The following is an 11,184-nucleotide window of genomic DNA, read 5'->3' as shown; positions in this document are numbered from 1 at the left end:
CCCGAGGCTCTCCCTTCCCTTGTGTTTCTTCCACACTCTTCAGCATTGTAGTTGCCATGGCAACCCCTGTTTTCCAGCTGTTTATGTGTCTTTCAGTCCTTGCATCCTTCACCTTGGTACCAAAATGACTTTTCTTTCTGTTTCATTCTGGGGCCACCGTGTATCATTTCCAGGCTTCTTTGGTATGGGAGCTTCTTATTTTGCACTGTGCCTTTCAGGGGCAAAGCGTTAGTTTCTAGTCACACTACTCCAAAGAGGATCCAGGCTACTCTTCACTTATGATACATAGTATTATGTAATCTTGTTTCTTTCTCTCTGGCATGTGACCATTTAGCTGCATTGAAGTGTAAAAGATCAAATTACCTCTGATTTGAGGTGAGTTGTGTAAACAAATCAAGGGAGACAAACAGCCTAAAACATATTGTTGAAATGATTTAGAAAGGCTGGGTGTGGTGGCTCATGCCTGTAGTCCTAGCACTCTGGGAGGCTGAGGAGGGAGGATTGCTGGAGTTTAGGAGTTGGAGACCAGCCTGATCAGAGCAAGACCCCCATCTCTAGTAAAAAAAAATAAAAAAATACTAGCTAGGCGTAATGAGCATCTGTAGTCCCAGCTACTTGGGAAACTAGGTCAGGAGGATCACCGGAAGTTAGGAATTTGAAATAGCTGTGAGCTGGTCCAATGCCCCAGCTCTCTAGCCGGGGCAACCAATTTAGACTCTGTCAAAAGAAAGAAAGGAAGGAAGGAAGGCAGAGAAAATCAGATGGAACTAAGCCCCATCTGGCCAAAGTTTCCCACAAATTGGAGGTAGCCTATGTTTCATAACCATTAGTCTCTTTCAAGCTGAGTTGGGACTGTATTTGTGTCTCCACCACTACAAGGGCTATGGGAGTGAAAAGTATATATGTGTTCACATGTTGGCTTTTCTTTATTTATTTTTGAGACAGAGTCTTACTATGTCACCCTTGGTAGAGTGCTGTGGTGTCACAACTCAGAGCAACCTCAAACTCTTGGGCTTAAGCAATTCTCTTGCCTCAGCTTCCCAAGTAGCTGGGACTACAGGTGCCTGCCACAACACTCTGCTATTTTGTTGTTGTTGTTGTTGTTGTCACTGTTGTTTGGCAGACCCAGGTTGGGTTCAAACACGCCAGCCACGGTGTATGCGTCCAGCACCCTAGCCGCTGAACTACAGCTTATTTATAAGCTGTGTGATCTTAGGCAAGTTACTTAACTTCTCAGTACTTCTGTTTCCTCTGTAAAAGGGAAACAGTATCCATATACATTCCATGGGACTGTTGTGAAGTTTAAATGAGTTAACATTCAAAAAGCATGTAGGGCACTGCCTGACTTAAAGTAAGTGCTCAATACCCGTTAGCTTCAGCTAAGCTATTTCTGAGTACCTACTGCGCGTATACTCATTAAAGCTAAAGAACCGAGGGAAAAAAGAGCAGGAACTGATTTCTCATGCCAAGCTTGCCTTTAGATAGACACTTAATATCTTATTTGATTTTTATGATGGCCTTTTGAGATACATTCTGTTACTGCATTTTATAGCAAAGTTAGGTTCCAAACATTAGGTTAATAAATTCAAAAAAAATGCTACTTTCAAAGTAGAGCAGAACAATTAACATTTTAACATTCTGTCAACAGTTTCGCTTACCTAAGGTCAAAGTGCAAATTATTAGGACGTGATGCTTAAATACCCCTCTAAGGATGGGAGAATGCTGGCCGGAGCTGGCTCCTGAAAAAACGCTCTTGTTCTAGGTTAGAGACCTCTTTCCTATGTATCCTCTCATTTTAGCCTTTGGGCCTTTAAAGAACTCTGTTGAGAAGGGAATTGTAATGTCCCCAATTTACAGTGGGGAGCCTGTAAAAATTAGGTGGCCAGTGAGTGACAAAGCAGTGGCTGGACCTCAGGTCCTTCAGTGAGCATAGTCGTTGACCACAGGCAGTCCCACGCAGCTCGCTGCAGCAAGGGCACTGATGACCCAAGAATATTCCCATGCTCCAGCATCATACTCAGCCAAGAAAGCTCTACACTTGGGCTCCTACACACAGCCATCCTGTTAGGGCAGCTGGGGCAGGGGATGACAGTCAAGTCACCTCTTTCCAGTCCCCTTCCTTCCTGATAATTTTCTCCCTTGGTGGCTCTTGGTGCCTTCACCAGTAGTCCTCAGGTGTGACCAGGTCAGCTCACCAGATCTTGAGCTGGAAAAAGGGGAGAGATTGGGGGTGATCTCTTTCCTCCTGGATGGTTGAACCTGATTACTATTCCAAGAATTTCTCATGAGTCTCATAAAATCCAGACCCTGCTTGTGGACATTTGAGTAGCTTATAAATGATTTTAAATCTTCTATAGAAATTGCTCAGTTGGGTAAGTTTTTTTTTTAGAGACAGTCTCACTTTGTTGCCCTCAGTAGAGTGCCATGGCATCACAGCTCACAGCAACCTCTAGCTCTTGGGCTTAGGCAATTCTCTTGCCTCAGCCTCCCGAGTAGCTGGGACTACAGGTGCCCACCACAACAGCTGGCTATTTTTTTTGTTGCAGTTTGAACCTGCCACCCTCAGTAAATGGGGCCAGTGCCCTACTCACCGAGCAGCAGGCGCTGCCCTAGTTGGGTAAGTTTTATATGGAGAGCTAAACTTCCGTAGCTGAAGTCTGGGTTTCACTGTGACAGCTTCATTGTTTTGTTGCCCCCATAGCCCCACCTTCCGCTACACTAGCACCTTGAGGGCAAGAATGAAGTTTTTTCATTATTAGGCTTCCCATATTCAACATAGAGCCTGGCACATATTAGCAGCTAAATAAATCAATGTTTGCCAGATGGAGGAGCAGATAGCAGATGGACTGATGGCAAGATGGACAACAAAGTGTGAATCTGTGGGCAGACAGATGGACGAGACCACAGTAACCACACAGCCATGAGGACTTTAGTGAGCTAAATGTTTGCTGGACTTACCTGGCAGGAAATCTCAACTATCAATTGAATTTGAAAATTGAACTGTATCTAAGCTCTTTACTTAGGATTTAGCTAATTGTTGTCCCTTGCTGTCAGCTAGCTGGCTTTGTTTTTCAGTGATGACTTGCATTTCCGATTGGTAGCTTCACTTTGAAGGATCCTGCCCAAACCATCAGGTAGGATACAAACACTGCCCAGACTTGAGTCATGCCAAAGATTTGGTTCCTTTCCACCTCCAACATGTCCCACTACCCCCAAGAGGTGTCACTGTGCTTCTGCTCCCAACACAGAACTCCCAGACTAGAAGCAATTCCCACCCCTCCAGATCACCCTCCCTCTCATGGTAGGTTAGAGCTCTTGTGAGAGTGGCCAAACTGGAAAGACTACCCTCCGGTAGGGCTGCAGGTAACGCCTCAAGTTGCTTATTAATAGACATTGGCAGCAAACCTGTTCCAGGGAGGTAACCTGTCTCTGCTGCCTGGCCACCTTCTCCACAGCATCTGCCACTCAAGTCTCTGTTCACTCTGCTTTCTTCCCTGACTCAGACATCGCTAAGTCAGGCAGGCCTTGGCCCTCTGCCCCGTCTATTCCTGCTCTTGCCACCCCACCCCCACCTGCCTCTGCCTCGCTTCTTGCTACTCAGCCCTATCTGTCTGCTCCTATCCTCAACGCAGTGCAGGGTCTGGTTAGTCAGCCCTAACTGATAGAATGTTCTGCATAGTACCTAGAGAAACTCTTCCTAGTGGCAATTCCACCCACAGAATTACCTAGTCTACAGAATACAGTAATTGTATCTCCATCTCTTGGGGCAATACAGAATAAATTTACCCCATCTGCTGCATGAGGGTCCGTTAGTATTGATGACAAATAATGCATCCCTTTAAGATTTCTTCTCTCCAGGCCAATGTACCGTTCAAGCCAAGTTGCTGCAAGGTGCTTGCTTTCCAGAACTTTGCCATTCTGAAATTCTTTTGGTTTGTCATATTTACTCTTGAAAAGTTTTTTAGAAGATGGAGGAACTGTCCCAGAATGGAGGAGACCAAGGAGACACTACTTAATTGTCTCAATCTGGCTCTTCAATTCATTCTTGCAAGTGGCTTTTTGAAGCTAAAGGCTTAGCGTTACATTTCTCCCCAGAAAATTTCATCTTGGGGCTTATGACTCATCTGGATCACTTTGAATGTGGGATCTGTCATCTATCACATTTGTTATTCTTAACCACTTTGTAGTACTCATACCTCTGATAAGAACATATTCAAAGTCTTATCCAAGACTAAAGGACAGGGACATCAATCTTCCCATGGGCCAGCATCAATCAGTTCATCCAAATAGGTGTTAAACTGCCTGAAAGCCTCAACTTGAACTGTCGTCTAACCTGTGTCTTTCTTAGTCACAAAAATATTACAAGATTTCATCTCAGCATTTTCTTCATTTATCAGCTCAGAGAAGACATCTGTTTAATAATCTGCCACTAGTGTAATTTGCCTTACCAGTTTAGGATTCAAATAAGATTCTCATAATATGGCCAGGCGAGGTGGCTCACACCTGTAATCCTAGCACTCTGGGAGGCCGAGGCAGGTGGATTGCCTGAGCTCACAGGTTCAAGACCAGCCTGAGTCAGAGCAAGACCTTGTCTCTAAAAATAGCCGGGCACTGTGGCGGGTGCCTATAGTCCCAGCTACTTGGGAGGCTGAGGCAAGAGAATCACTTGAGCCCAAGAGTTTGAGGTTGCTGTGAGCTATGATACCACAGTACTCTACTGAGGGCAACAAAGTGAGACTCTGTCTAAAATAAATAAATAAATAAATAAATAAATAAAGGGTGGGTGCCTGTAATTCAGTGGCTAGTGTGCTGGCCATATACACCAGAGCTGGAGGGTTCAAACCCGGCCTGGGCCTGCCAAACAACAATGATAACTACAATAAAAAATAGCCAGGTGTTGTGGCAGGTGCCTGTAGTCCCAGCTACTTGGTAGGCTGAGGCAAGAGAATCGCTTAAGCCCAAGAGTTTGAGGTTGCTGTGAGCTGTGATGCTACAGCACTCTATCGAGGGCTACATACTGAGACTCTGTCTTAAAAAAAATCTCCTAATATCTTATTTTCTAGATTAACCTCTTGAATCCCAACATGCCCAAATCAATTATTTCCAAAGCTGCTGTAATATCAGCTTTGAATTTGTACCACAAACTCAGTGGCTTAAAATAAGAGAAATTTAATCTCTTGCAGTAGTTTAAAGTCCCAGTGTTGGCAGGGTTGGTCCCCGCTAGAGTCTGTTTCCTAGTACCTCTTCTCGGCTCCTACTGACAATCCTTAGCATGCCTTGAGCGGTAGCTGCATCATGCCAGTCTCTGCCTCCGTGGTCGCCTGGGCTTCCCTGCTGCGGGTCTTCCTCTCTTCTTAAAAGGATAGCAGTCATATTCAACTTAGGGACCACCCCAATCCAATAAGACTTTATCTTAACTAATTGTACCTATAATGAACTTATTTTCAAGTATGGTCACATTCTGAAGTTCCAGGTGAATGTGGATTTTGAGGGGACACGATTCAGCATAGTATACCAAATAAGCAAAAGCCTCCATCTCCTTGCTGCCGGCTTAGGGCAGTGCAGTTGGCGCAGTTTGCTGAGGGAAGCCGGGGGTGCTTTCTCTGCCGCCACCGTCTGCATCCCTGCTGAAACCAGAAGCTCCTGCTGAGTAGCCAGCTCTCTTCTTCCCCGGTGTTACGCTACACATAGACCCCCCGGGCTGGGGCAGCTGTGCTGGGAGGGTGCTTCAGCCTCAGCCACACCGAGTGCCATGCCAGAGGACAGTCAAGTCGTCTTTTCACATCTCTTCTTCCCACTTGGTTTGGGAGTGGGCTCTTGTCATTCCCGGTGAAACCATTCCAGCTCATCAGTGATCTATAGTAAAGATATTTAGCTCCAAAATGAGAAGGGAGTGGATCCCTCTTCTCCCACGGGGCTCCTTACCCCTGCATAAACTTGCCCAATTGTTTCAGCAACCAGCTTTTCATACCAAGAAATATGGAGACTAGCCTTTGTCAAGCCACACATCAGGGAAAAAAGGTCCAGTTATAGCCTCTTCTCAGGATAATGGGTGCCTAGCTGCCTACATTTACATGACTGAAGGCGACTGTTCACGTGATTGTTCCGGGAACAAAGACTTCCTGCAAGAAGGTTGGCCGCCTCATCCTGCTAGCTGGCAACTTTTAAATGGCGGTTTATTGAGGCAGAAAGATATAAAAATCCCACTTTCTAGGCACGACATTACAAATCTAGTCATGAATTTATGTCAAGTTTAGAAGTCAGAGGTCATTAAATGTACCCCATTTGCATATTCTTTCTATCTGAAAACTGACAAACATTTCACACTTTCCTGGCTGTTGGCTCCTTTCCCAAATTTTTCAGGAATCAGGGACAGTAGTAGCTCTGCATTCACATCCCCATGTTCTGATAAGACCCGTCTGAAGCCAGATGCTCCCCTTACCTCTCCCCTGATCTGGAGCTTGACGTTCTGCTTCTGGAATTTGGCTTGACACTCTCTGGTTTGAGAATGGCTCTTCTTGAAGTAGAATAACATGATGCGTTCACATTTCCACCTCCTCCACTAAGTGTGGGGCTTAGCTGTTCCTTGTTTCTCTTGCTCCAGATAATTTTCGAAAGCAGTATTTCTGTGGTTTCTGTCATTTGTGTAAGGCTCAGCGCATTTTACATGCTAGTATTCCGACGGGGTCTCTGGGCTCGCCCCGCTTTTGGCATTTGTTTTTGGCCTTCTGCTCCCTCCGCTGGAGCACGTGCTCAATGGAATTCTGAACTCACTCTGTCTTCCAGGTTGTTTCTTCCGATGACCCCTGCGGCCCCAGCGGCACCTTACTTCTCAGTGAGGTTACTGACTATTCATTGTTCTGTAAATATTTGTGGAATGCCTCCTACGTGTTAGCCACCGCATTCAGGCACTACTCATAAACCGCTGAACAAAATCAGATATGGTGCCTGCACTTACAAATGCAAGGAAACAGATACTATTCAAATAATTGCATGAATAAATATAAAATTGCCGCTACAATAACTGTGAAGGAGAGACACATAGTACTCTAAGATGCTAAGAGTTTTTTTCTTTCTTAAATCTAGTTAAAAAGGCAAAGAAGGGATCGCTCAGATCTAAATGGTGAGTAGGAAGGATTTACTGAGGTCAAAAAGGAGGAAGGAAACGACCCAATGGGCAAAAGATCTGAACAGACCTCTCGCCAAAGAAGGAAGGCAGATAACCAAAAAGCACAGGCATTAGGACAGTGAAGACCAAGAGATCTTTTAGGGCAGTGAAATAATTCTCTATGCTACTATTAGGTATCTTATAGTAAAGTATCTAAGATAAGGTGACCAGACGTCCTGCTTTTGGCAGGACAGTCCAGATTTGTCCCGTATACCGCAGCGTTTTAAAAAAGTCTCAATTTTTGGAAAGAATGCATGACAAGCTAGGGAACAGCCACAACGGGAAGGGGATATACGTTTTTTCCAGCTGCTGAAAAGGTTAATGTAACTCCATTTGGGAATGAAAAGGTTAATGTAACTTCATTTGGAAATGAAAAGGCTAATGTAAACTCCCTACTCCCCTCCTGGGCAAGGTCACCCAGGTTGACCAGTGCCCTACTCCTCTGAGCCACAGGTGCTGCCCTATACGTAATTTTTAAAAATGTATTATATTATAAATTGTACTTATATAGAAATTTAAAAAATATATATTACGATACTATTTTTGTGTTCTATGAAAATTTTTGTTGCTCCATATAGACCAAATTTTTAATTAAGAACTGCCCCCCACCCATGGTGTCCCGTTTTACCAATGTTAAAATCTGGTCACCTTAATATAAGACTATCAGTAAACATTTGTCAAAACCCATAGAACAAGCATCACAAAGAATGAACCACAATGTAAACTATGGATTTTGAGTAACAATGATGTGTCAGTGTTGGGTCATCAGTTCTAATGAATATACCTCACTGGTTCACGATGTGGAGGGTGGAAGAGGCTGTGTGTATATAGGTGTGGGAGTGGGACAGGACACATGGGCGCTCTCTGTACCTTGCACTGAATTTTGCTGTGCCAAAGTTCCCAAATGGCCTCCCAAAAGGCCATTTGGCCTTTCTCCAAATAATTTTCTAAAGAGAATTTACTGTCCTGCAAGATCTCTTGATCTTCAATTTCCTAATGCTTGCTCTAAAAAAGGGTCTATTAATTAAAGAAAAGGAGGGGAGGAGAAGAGAAAGAGACTTCCAGGAAAAGACTAGCTCATGTAAAGGCAGAGAGAACTTGGTGACTTGCCGGACTGAAGGAAGCCATTGTGGGAGGAAGAAAGGGAGGTGGGGCTGGGCGGGGCTGGAGAGACAGGTGAGGCCCAGACACTGCATGGTCTGGTAGGCTGTGAAAACAGCTTTTCTTTTTCCCCAGAGCACAGGAAGTCATTAAGTGGTTTTAGGCATGTGGAGGTAGGACAGGGATGGTGGGAATACAATCAGATTTGTATTTGGAAGCACTCATTCTGGTTACAGGGTGTTGGAACTCTTGGAAGGGGCCAGAGTTGATATGAGGAAGCCATTTGGGAACTGACGCTAGAGCCCAGGTAAAAAACGGAGAGTGGGTGATGTGGGAATGAGAAGAGGAGCAAGACAAATTTAGAATTTACTTTGGACAGAACTTGGAGGGGAATGAGGCATAGGAAAGAAGGAAGACGGAGGGGCCCAGCATGTTTCCTTGGTTAATTTGTGATTGTATAATGAGGATTTTATTTCTTGGAGATTTCTTACCTTTTTAGCCATATCCTCCTTTGAAGTTTTTAACTCCTACAAATTTCCCAACTTGTTGAAATCTATTTTCCTTGAGTGAAGTGAACAGATCCCTTCTACATAATGATGAAGAGACAAAGAGAAAGAACGATCTAAAGAGACCGTGATAGCTTAGAACTGAAAACAGCCAATGCCAGCCCCTTTCAAGGACCGCTGGTTATTTTCCTGACAATCAGAAGGTCAATGCTAATCAGCTGGTGAGCAAGAGAAAACACAGATGGATACTTGTCTCCGAAAATGCAGAGCTAAAAGCCATGCTATTGCATTTGGTGAAGACCAAGGTAGGTGTGGGCCTTGGCCAGTGTCTGCATTGTGTGAAGCTGTGGTTCTTAACCCAAGGTACATATCAGGTCTCCAGGGGGAGGCTTCCCCATTCCTGATTCCAGACTTACAGAATTTCCTGGACTGGGGTTGATCCTAGGCATCTGTAGTTTTAAAAACAGGTGATTTTGATAGCTATCCTTGGTTAAAAGCTGCTGGCCACAAAACATATAGCTGATGCTCATAAAGGGGCTCTTGATGAAATATTTACCAGGTGCTTAAGAGATAAAAATGAAATCCCCAAACACAAAAGTCAACCTTGGGGCCCTAGAATTAATAGGACCTCAAGGAAGCTGGGGCCAGAGCCCTTAACTTATCCATCTGTACCCCAGGTGTGTCAGCTGTGTCCCAGGAGGCAGAAATAGACTGGCACCATCCTAACACAGACCAGAGAGTGAGACCAAGGAAACTGTCCCCTCAAGGAAGGCCTAGGTCCCACATGAAAGTCAGGCCTCCCAAAAACCTCCCTTCACTGGTAGTATAGGATTTGACTCCATACATGCAGTGGCTGAATTGCAACTTCTGAACCATGTGTTGATTTTACTGGAATGAGCCTAGATAGATAGATTGAGGAATAAATAGTTAAAATGGCATTTTGTCAACTATTATTATATGTGTATCAATACTCCCTGCTTGAGTGTAGAAGAATTTCTTTTGTCTAACAGTAAAAACCCTCCCACTTCCTTGCCCTCCTCACAGGATTCCAGGAAAAAATGAAGGGAGAGGACTTTGCAAGGGACTAGTGGTTCTGCAATAGATGCAATAAAACTATATAAAAAGGAAAGCAAAGAAAAGATAAACACAGGATTAAGATCATGGTTGTTTTGAATAGGGAGCGTTGTGGACGGTAGTGGGGGGGGATGGAATGGGAGTGACCATGAGGTTAGGGATGCTTTTGTTTTGTGGGTCCTTATTCCATTATTAAAATAACTAGCAAACTAACCAAGTAAATAAACAGAAGTTGCCATGCCTAAATTAATGAGGGTGTGTCATGAAATAAGGATTATGATCAACACAATTCTGTGCCCCTAAGGGCCAATTTAAAAATGAATAAAGAGGTACATATAGAAAAAAATAATCACCTACAAATAATCTCACCACCCCCAGGTAACTACTGTTCACATTTTCTTTCCAGATATTTTTGAAAATCTTTCTTTGTATATAGTTGAGGTCATATTGTATTCATAATTGTTTTGTATCCTTTTTTAAAAAAATTAGCATTTATTTTCTTAGAACTATTTTGGATTCATAACAAAATTGGAAAGCAGAGATCTTTTCTTTTGACGTAGCATTGGGGCATACACATGACTTCGTTTCATCAAAAGTGTCTCACAATTTTTTACTGTCAATATAATATTTTCTAATATGGTTATACAGTGTACTTAGCCTTGCTTCCACTAGACATTAAGATTTTTTCCAAAAAAAAAAAAAAAAAGATTTTTTTCCAATTTTTTTGTGCTCTAAGTAAAGTGGTGATTAATGTTTTAGTGTATAACTCACCACCATCCCCTCCCCATGCACATTTAGAATTATATTTTTTAGGGTGGATTATTAGAATTGTTGGATGAACAAATATGAACATGTTAAGGCCTATTTTACCAAACTGCTGACTTGCTTTCCAAGTTTTACATCTTTACCAGAAGATACTCTCTTGCTAGTTATGGTAGACAGAACAGTTGCCTCAAAGACAGCCATGTCTTAATCTCCAAAACCTACAAATGGGTTACTTTCCATGGCAAAGGGGTCTTAGGATCACTAATCAGCTGACCTTGAGATGGGGAGATTATGCTGGAGTACCTAGATCAGCGGTTCTCAAACTGTGGGTCTCAACCCTTAATACACTGTATTAAGGGGTTGAGATCCACTGACCTAGATGGTCCCAATAAAAGCACAAAGGTCCTTAAAAGTGCAAGAGGGGGCTCGGCGCCTATAGCTCAACCGGCTAAGGCGCCAGCCACGTACACCTAAGGTGGTGGGTTCGAATCCCCAGCCAGGACCCGCCAAACAACAATGACGGCTGCAACCAAAAAATAGCCGGGCATTGTGGCGGGAGCCCCTGGTCCC

The sequence above is a fragment of the Otolemur garnettii genome, unplaced genomic scaffold, assembly GCF_000181295.1.
Source record: "Otolemur garnettii isolate 467f Iridium unplaced genomic scaffold, OtoGar3 scaffold00010, whole genome shotgun sequence".
Taxonomy (NCBI): Eukaryota; Metazoa; Chordata; class Mammalia; order Primates; family Galagidae; genus Otolemur; species Otolemur garnettii.
This window is presented reverse-complemented; position numbering follows the sequence as displayed.